We start from the raw sequence: 10,064 nt of genomic DNA, 5'->3' as shown, positions 1-10,064 counted from the left end.
ATAACTAATTTCACCAACCTTCTTGAATGTTAAGATCAGGCCCTACAGTATCTGGTTGTACTCAGTCTGAAGCTTCCTGGAACATGATAAACACTTGCCTGCTCATCAATTGCTGCAGAAAAGTTTTTGCCAGAATCTGAAGGATATCACAAACCATTAAAACTACCAGAAATGGGAGGCTCCTTTAAAACTGCAGATGCATACCCTCTCAACCAATCTTGCAATACTATGAAGCTGAAATTACTGATCGCAACAACATTCATTAGTAAACATTACATAGAAATGTCCAGAGTTCAAGCAGTACACTGACCACTGTTTCAAATATGTGAAAGACAACACCTTTAGTAATTAAATTGGGCTAAAATTGTATTAGTTACCAATAAATTAAAGAACAATAGTGAAGCCATGCATTAATGAGACATTGCCAAGAACTATGCTGATGGTATGAAAAGCACACTAAAGATATTTAAATATAAGCTTAGTTTTTGAGCAGACTGCCACAAAGATATGGCTATCAGTATCACCGATCCTGTAAAGTTGATGGAACTGCATCATTTACTGATATTTAAAGAACAATCTTCGGAATTCATCTTGAATCGTATCTTCCTTTCATACTCGCTTCCTAAGAAATGAATGACTTTTAAACCATATCTTTGATCAAAGGGAAAGAACTCTGGCTGGAAATCATTCTCTTCCATGTTTTAGCAGATGAAGCAAACAACTCCAAAATGATCTGAAAGAAGCACATTTTGGTTGTGTGGTTATCGTTTGGTTCCTTTTAGAAATCTTTTACAGGGATATAGAACCATTTGGTGAGACTTCGCATAATGATAGTACAAGTTCTGGCGTCTACCAAATATATGTATCTTATATTCTTTCATTTGTTTCAGTCATTGGACTGAGGTATTGCTTTGAATTTTAGGCAAACAAATCGAGTTCAGTACTTTATTAGTCTCTTATGCTGAACTACTATGTTATGGGGACGTAAACAAACCAACACCAGTTAAGTAGCGATGGACAAACAAACTTATTTATGACAAGCTTTCGAACTTTTTACCACTCAGCCATGTCTCTACCGAGGTACATTTATTTTTACAAGACACCCATTTAAAACACTGGGCAAGTAAAGTACTCCCTGTGCAGAAGAAGAATATATTTGTTTACTCAGATATCTGATGTCATCATTTGAAATATATATACAGGCACCGAACCTCTTAGCCAGCAACCTTGGGATCGGAGGTGGTCTAGATTTCTGGACACAGGCTGAATATATACTGAAAATATAAAATAATGCAAAGTAATAAATTAAGACTACTTAACTGTGAGAAGAGGGCGTCCACACAGGAACTGGTGTCATGATGCGTATGCCCATGGAAACCAAAACAAAGCAATCGTGATGAACTACAGCCTGCAAAATTCAAAGCTAACCTGATTTCTTGATTCCTGTATATGGTTTCACATAAAAGCACCCAGCACACTCAGTAAAGTGGTTGGCATTAGGAAGGGCATCCAGCCATAGAAACCATACCACAACAGACTGGAGTCTGGTACAGCTTGGCAGTTCTGGTCACAGCATAGACAACAGACATTAAATTTTTATATATATATATATGGCTGAATAAAAAGTAAGCAACGTTTTGAAACATGAAATTCATCGCAATATATTTCAACAACGCAAAAATCTTATTCATCAGAGTAAGCACCATTACAATCAACACTTTTTTCCAACAAGTTACAAGTTTGTTTATTCTGGTAACATAAAAGTCTGGAGTTCTGTAGCTGATGAACTCTTTGAAAACACTTTTAGCATCAGTTTGATTTTTGAATTCTCACAGGAAACAAAGTTGCTTGAAAAAGTGGTAGTTGGTAGGAGAAAGGTCTGGAGAAGAATGTAGCCAAGTTTCCTCAACTTCTGGAGTGTCATTAGTGAAACATGTGGTTGAGCATTATCATGAAGAATGATTGGCTCTTTTCTGTTGACCAGTCTGGGAAGGAGGTGTAGCAGTTTTTCATTCATTTTGGCAATATGTTTCTGCAGTAATGGTTTTTAGAAGTTATAGTGGATGGGTCCAGCAGTACACCACCAAACAGTCACCATAACCTTTTTGAAGAGCTCGGGGTTTAGGGAAGGTTTTCAGTGCTTCATTTTGATCTAACCACTGTACAGAATCTACTTTTCATCACAAGTTACAATACGGTCGAGAAATGGATCGGTCTCGTTAAGGAGAAGAAGTAACAAGCAAATTTCATATCTGCACATTTTTAGATTTTCATTTAAGTCCTATGGTACCCATTTGTTAAACTTTTTTGATTTTCCAATTACATGCCAGTAGTTGCAGGCAGTTTTCTGGCTCCTTTGTCAATTCTCGTGGCTTTATGTGGATCTTTCTCAATGAAGGTCTTTAATTGACCATCTTCGATGACAGATGGGCATCCACTACACTCATGACCTTCAAGGCTCAGGTATCCACTGCAAAATCGTTTAAATTATTTTCAAGCTGACCACTCACTGGTCATTTCCTCACCAAATGTTTCATTGATATCATGAGCAGTTCCAGCTGCTTTTATGTCCTTTTTTGAAGTTGAATAGCAAAATTGCTTGAATATCGCACTTTGACAGTTTTATTTCAGATGATTGTAACAATAGTGATGAAAATATCAATGTTAATTTATTGATAGATTTGGACAAGTCTATGTTTGTATTATTAGACAATTGTAAAAAAAGTGTTTAAAAAAATTCAAACCTCTGCAAAAATCTGGTACAAATTCTTCATGGTTCAAAACGTTGCTTACTTTTTACTCAACCTGATATATATGTGTGGTAAGAAGCTTGCTTCCCAACCACATGGTCCCAGGTTCAGTCCCACTGCATGGCACCTCAAGCATGAAATAATGCCAAAGGTCTTCGCCATTGCCTCTGTGAGGCCCAACACTCAAAAAGAGCTCAGCCACTTTGCCTCTATGAGGCCCAATGCTTGAAAGGAATTCAGCCATCTAGCCTCTGTGAAGCCCGCTCGAAAGGAACTCAGCTTGCTTCTATGAGGCTACATTAAGGGTATATTTGTCTGTGCCACTACTTTCAAAAACAAACATTGCAAAGCGTTTGGATTAAAATCCTACAGAATTGGTCCCTAGAGCAGTGGAAGAATGTTATTTTCTTGGACGAGCCATCCTTTACCTTATTTCCAACCACCGGCCGAGTATACATATGGAGACAGCCAAAAGAAGCATTTGACCCAGACTGCCTCCTTCCAACTGTTAAACATGGAGGAGGATCTGTGATGATCTGAGGGAGCTATATCTTTTTAAGAATTGGAAACTTTAGTTTGTAGGATTAGAAACCTTGACTGTATTCTTCAGCTTTTGGAGAAGCAAAACAAGGATAATAAGAGCACTCAGAGAGCACAAACTTCCGCGAAGGCAACACCAACATCCTCTCAACGATTAGCCAGAAATGATTTTTAAAATGAGAATATCTGAAATGAACTCGACTGCTCTCACAAATGAGAATACTAAAAATGAACCCGACTGCTCTCAAAAATTAAGTAAAAAAAAAACAAAAAAAAGGAAAAATAATCCAGAATCCTTGTCTGGTACTGGATTGATCCCAAAATCTAATCAGTTCATGCCAGTCACAAGGCCAAACATCCCTGAAAGTCTCATCCAAATCTATCCAATGGTTCTTGAGATATCTTGTCCATGGACAAACAAACATGACTCTAAACAACACTTCTGCCTTCGTTAAGGCGGAGGTAATAAAATATAAGTGTAAATGCTTTTTGTTGTTCTTGTGCACAACACTGGTATTTCATGTCATAGAATTCAAGTAATTTAACATTTAATAACAAAGTAACCGGGCACATACAATTAGTGCTTCGGTCGACTTGTTGCCTGAACTTAAACAGGAACTAGAAAAGCAGGTATAATATAGCTGCCTAATGATTGGCTATGAGCAGGTGCTTGTTAAATGTAATAAAAATATAAACTGGATCAGGTGTGGCTGTGTGGTAAGAAGCTTATTTCACAACATCGTTCCAGGTTCAGTCCCACTGCATGATACCTTGGGCAAGTGTCTTCTACTATAGCAGGGGTCCCCAAACTTTTTAGACCTTAACCCCTCATTGACCCCCAGGCATATACAAGAAAATAAATAAATAATAATAATAATTAAGCTGATGTGCATTTACCGACCCCTTGAATAGCCTCATCGACCCCTGCCCCAGGGGTCGATGTTGACCATTTTGGAGACTCCTGTACTATAGCCTCAGGCCAAACAAAACTTTGTGAATGAATTTGGTGGATGGAAACTGAAAGAAGCATGTTGGTTATGTGTGTGTGTGTGTGTCTTTGTGTTTGTCCCCACTAACACTTGACAACCAGTGTTGGTTTGTTTACATCCCTGTAACTTAGCAGTTTGGCAAAAGAGACTGATAGGATAAGTTCCAGGTTTTAAAAAAGAAAATAATTAGTACTGACAAAAACCCTTCAAGGCAGTGCTCCAGCATGGCCACAGTCTAATGACTGAAATAAATAATCTGTATCTATAAAAGAGAGTTTGTATGTGTGTATGTTCCTTTTGCATTCCAAAACCTAGTTGCTGATTTTGACATATGGGGTATCAAAAGATTCAGTAAGCTTTTGGCTACCAACTAAACTATATTTTCATTCACTTATTTGCATTACAAAAATTTAACATTATCATTTTTCTTTTAGTCACCTATCATAAACGACATCTTTTACCACCACCACCACCACCACCACAATGATGATGACGTCACATTTTCTATATGAGTGTGTTTACACATTCGCTACATATTTTAAGCTAATGACTGACAAGTATATGTGTGTGACAGTGTTTGTGTCTGTCAGTATACATATATTTTTGTGACGACTGACACACACACACACACACACACACATCTAAAGACACAGACACACACAGGAACAGAGATAGGCTTGAGGTGTGCGTTAATGTATGTCTGTATGTGTGTGTGTGTGTGCCTTAGTATATGCATGTGACTTTATTCCCTCCCCACCCACCCATCTACCCAACAATGAAAGTTACAATGACCGGATTTCATTAGAAATAGTTTCACCCTTTCAATTTGAACTAAAATTACAGTGTTCGATTATGAGACCAACAATGTGTGAATAATGAAAGCAATGTTTCTCCGAATTAGTCACATCTGTATTATAATAAAGAAAGTTGCTTGGGTGATCCTTCGTTTTGACTTGAAGAGCTGTCATCTGCATTTGTTAATTTCCGTAAAAAAAATCTTTATTCATTAACTTTTGTTTTAAAGTTAAAGAGAGGAGAAAATGAAAAATGTAAGTACGTGTATATAAAATGGATGTGTGTGTGTGTGAGAGAGAGAGAGAGAGAGAAAGAAAGAGAAGGGAAAAAGAGAAGAATTTTACCCATCATCTCACCTCTTTCAAAAAGCTACATACTTCCAATGTTTCACTTTTAGCTTTTTGGAAAGCGGGTAAGTTTCTTCAGAAATAAAGTCATTTATCTGTTGTTTCTAGCATGTCGGGTTTCTGGTGGTGGCCTGGTATTTTTTAAGTTTGCTATTTCAGTAGAATTTTATGCATGTGGGAAACATCAGACAAAAGTGAAAGTGAGTATGTGATGGGAGAGCAAGTTGGGGAAGGGACGTTGAGTGTTTTTTTAAGAGAAATTAAATCATAAAAAAATATATATATTTCCCAGATTCGTAATCTCTGTATTTTTCTATGTAGATTAAAAAAAAAAAAAAAAAATTGGAGAAAGTTACAAATTAAGAAATTGTGGTGAGGATAGGGGGAGGGGGGGGGGGAATTAAAATTCTGAAAACGTGATTTCTGGACAAAATTGTATTAACCCCATGCCCAGTGTTGCCTTCCTGGCACTTGTGCCGGTGACACGTGTAAAGACATTTGAGTGAGATTGTTGCCAGTACTGCTGGACTGGCTCCTGTGCAGGTGGCACGTAAAATACACCATTTTGAGCGTGGCCGTTGCCAGTACTGCCTGAGTAGCCTTCATGCCGTTGGCACGTAAAAGCATCCACTGCACTCTCAGAGTGGTTGGCATTAGGAAGGGCATCTAGTTGTAGAAACTCTGCCAAATCAGATTGGAGCCTGGTGTAGCCATCTGGTTCACCAGTCCTCAGTCAAATCGTCCAACCCATGCTAGCATGGAAAGCGGACACTAAACGATGATAATGATGATGATGATGATGAAACAATACATAGTTTGCGATCCTTCTTGAGAACAGAAAGCACTTACATGCAAACTGTATCCGCCCCCTCCCTTCACTTTTAAAAAAACAATTACTTCCATTATGCCATTAACTATATATCAGCTGTGCCAATTCTGCCCATAAGAAAGGAGCAAATAATACAATGTGCCTGTAGGGCATAAGACCCGGGCAATGCCGGGATGCATTGCTAGCAGAAAGATAAAAGTGACAACTGGTATCAGCTCCATTTATGACATACATTAAAATCACTAGAGGCTGATAAAAGATCAGTTGTGGAAAGCTCATGATGGTTATGGTATATGCTAGTACACTCCTGGAACACTTACATGATATGTCCAAATTATTGGTATTAGTAAAGCTGATGATAAGTGAAATCCAAAGCTGGATGAACAGAAAGGAGGAAGGAAGGAAGGTGTGCAGATAGTCTCTAACAGTTGTTCACCCATTTATACTCTTTTACTTGTTTCAGTCTTTTGACTGTGGCCATGCTGGAGCACCGCCTTTAGTCGAGCAAATCGACCCCAGGACTTATTCTTTAGAAGCCTAGTACTTATTCTATCGGTCTCTTTTGCCGAACCGCTAAGTTACGGGGACATAAACACACCAGCATCAGTTGTCAAGCGATGTTGGGGGGACAAACACATACACATATATATGCATATATACGACGGGCTTCTTTCAGTTTCCGTCTACCAAATCCACTCACAAGGCTTTGGTCAGCCCGAGGCTATAGTAGAAGACAGTTGCCCAAGATGCCACGCAGTGGGGCTGAACCCGGGACCATGTGGTTGGTAAGCGAGCTACTTACCACACAGCCACTCCTACGCCTATACTTTTATTATATTAGTTTTTCATGCCTTAATCCAAACATCTGTTGATAAAGTAGCTGTAATAGCACTCAAGAATAATACCAGTAATTAGCTATCATCCTAGGGCCCTGTTGCTTATTTAAAAGCTAAAAGCTAGTTAATGATTACTTTTTCCACTACTTTACATTGTTTATTTTTTTTATTCATTTAATTATTTATTTTCACAAAGGTGGAGAAGTTTTTGTAGGATAAATAAAGTTGTTTTTACAGCTGGATGCAATTCTTACTGCAACTATTTTTGTCAGGAAAGCAAACTGAAACAAGCATAGTTTTGTCCCTTGCTAGGAATATTACACACATACACACACACACAAATACACTCAGTCATTCATACACACACACACTCATACATACATTTATACCAATAATAATTGGAGCACTTGGTTTTGTTGGTAAATGCCTAACTGTCAGTCTGAATAAGCTTGGATTCTCAGAATGAGAAATCAACCAACTGATTGGCACATTACAAATACAATCTGCAAGTGGAACAGTAAAACTATTTTTCTCAGGTTTAAAATGTGACATTGTTTTCGTTTCCAATGATAGAGCTTTGTATCTTTGTTAGAAACCAGTTCTTTCTTCAGAGGAAGAGTTTAAATGATTAAATATAGAACATGCATACATACATACATATATACTTACATACATATACACTCACTCACACACACACATATATATACATATATTACATACATAATGGGTATATATATCTATATCTATATATACACACACACACATACATTATACTCTCACAAACATACTCTCTATATATGCATATATCTGTATATATGTCTGTATGTGTGTGTATGTGAGATTTACTTTCTTCCTATTATTGTTCTCTTTTATATTTTTCTTGCTTTTCTCACCCCCTTTCTCTATCTGTTTCACCCACAAGGCTTTTTATTTCACTTTCTCCTGTTAATCTTGATTCCCACTTACTTTTGCTATATATATATATATATATATATATATATATATATCATGAAGTATATTTGCCACCTAAACATGGCAGACCCATAGGAGACGATGCTACTGTTGTTTATAGCCCTAAGAAGACATTTCCTCCAGTTGGCTAACGACACACTATCTGTGTCCCATTAGTATTTGCGAAGTGAAATCATTGTTCTCATCTCTAGCCTTATGTGATACACATGCACCTAGGTTTCTGGGTAGTAACCTGTCATCAGCATGTGATAATCACCAGCTAGTGATGAGAACTCATTCCAAATGCAAAATACTATATGCTTTTTCCAGTGACAAACTGTTGCTGATCTCAAAAAAGGAGAAACAAGCAATAATAAATCTATTGATGGTCGTGGTCACCATTATAGATAGTGGTCTGTGTAGTGTGACCATCTAATATTGACTCATATCAGAAGGCTGAAATAATACATATAATGTGTCAGTTTGAAAAGAGAAGAGACCCAACTGAGTAGAAGGCTTATGAGATTTATTGATATATTTACATGCATCTGTGTGGGTTGTATGTTTGCTGTTAACCATGGTGAGGTAGCTCACGAACAGTGCTATGTTAAAACCTGTGCAGTGTTGCTGGTGCTGTGTACGTAGAGATGTTGTTGATGACATTGGTGAGAGACATGATAGTGGCGACAAGGATGGAGGTCACTGTAATGCTGTTGGACAGTTGTTGTCTGGTGTCATCACTGGAACTGGCTGTGTTGTGTGGTCAGTGGCTAGACCTTAGAAGGTCTGGAACCAACAGACCTTGAGACAAAGAGAAGTTGAGTTTTTATAAGTAATAGTAGGTTCAAATTGGAGCTTCGGACAGACGTCACAAGGTGTTTGAGTTGCTGCATGTAAATAAAGAATAACACCATGCAATCAGTTAATAGAACCTTTATTCACTGCACAAAACATTTTCTTAAATTAATAATACAACAAAGCATACACACTGGAAAAGACAATTCTGTAGTTATGGACAAAATAGTTGATTAAATAGGCTCTGTGAATATGCTGTCAAAAATGTAGATAAATCAAGTTAAATTCATCACTGCAATACTGTATCTGCTGTCTGCTCAGTTGACTAAGAAGTTGTTCAAATACAGTTAAGTGCTGAAAAATGAGAATGTGGGATATGTAACACACTGCCTAAATACCAATCTTGAGAAATTATGCTTCTCAAAACCAGAAAGGAGAAAGCTGATTCAAAGACTACAGATCCAATCCATCACTGGAACTGCAAAAGTCTGTAAAACTTTCCAAAAGTTTATCATCATCGTCTTCATCATTGTTTAACATCAGTTTTCCATGCTGGCATGGATTGAACGGTTTGACTGAGGTCCGGAAAGCCAGCGGCTGCACCAGGCTCTGATCTGATCTGGCAATGTTTCTACAGCTGGATGCCCTTCCTAACACCAACCAATCTGAGAGTGTAGTGGGTGATTTATTTGAATGTATATGAGCATGTCTACATATACAACTATACACATGAGAATACATACATAAAACAAAGCATACATACATACATACATACATATATACCCTGTTGTTGATGTTGAAATTTCTATGAAGGAGCATTGGATCTAGGTTAGAAACTTGGTCTTTTTCTATTGGCAAGAAATCTTGAAACAGAACTGAATAATAACATAGATATGTAAGATATATGGGTGTGAAAGTGTGTGTTTGTGTGAATTAAGAGATGAATGAGAAAGTGTGTATATTAGGGTTACCATATTTTTTAGTACATTAATTATCAGGACACAGGACAGGAAAGGATCTCAGCTCATACATTCAAACACACACACACACACCAATGTAAACATGATACATACACACACTAATATTTAATATAAATTTTGTCTCCAAATATGCTGAGTACTTGTTTGTTATTATTTGCTGGTATCTGAGCTCTATGGTTAAAAGTACCTCAGCTCATAATACAAACAATGCGTTTATGATTACATATAATAAACATTTAGTGTTGTTGTAAA

Source organism: Octopus bimaculoides, chromosome 5 (genome assembly GCF_046866305.1).
Source record: "Octopus bimaculoides isolate indiv1 chromosome 5, ASM4686630v1, whole genome shotgun sequence".
Lineage (NCBI taxonomy): Eukaryota > Metazoa > Mollusca > Cephalopoda > Octopoda > Octopodidae > Octopus > Octopus bimaculoides.
This window is presented reverse-complemented; position numbering follows the sequence as displayed.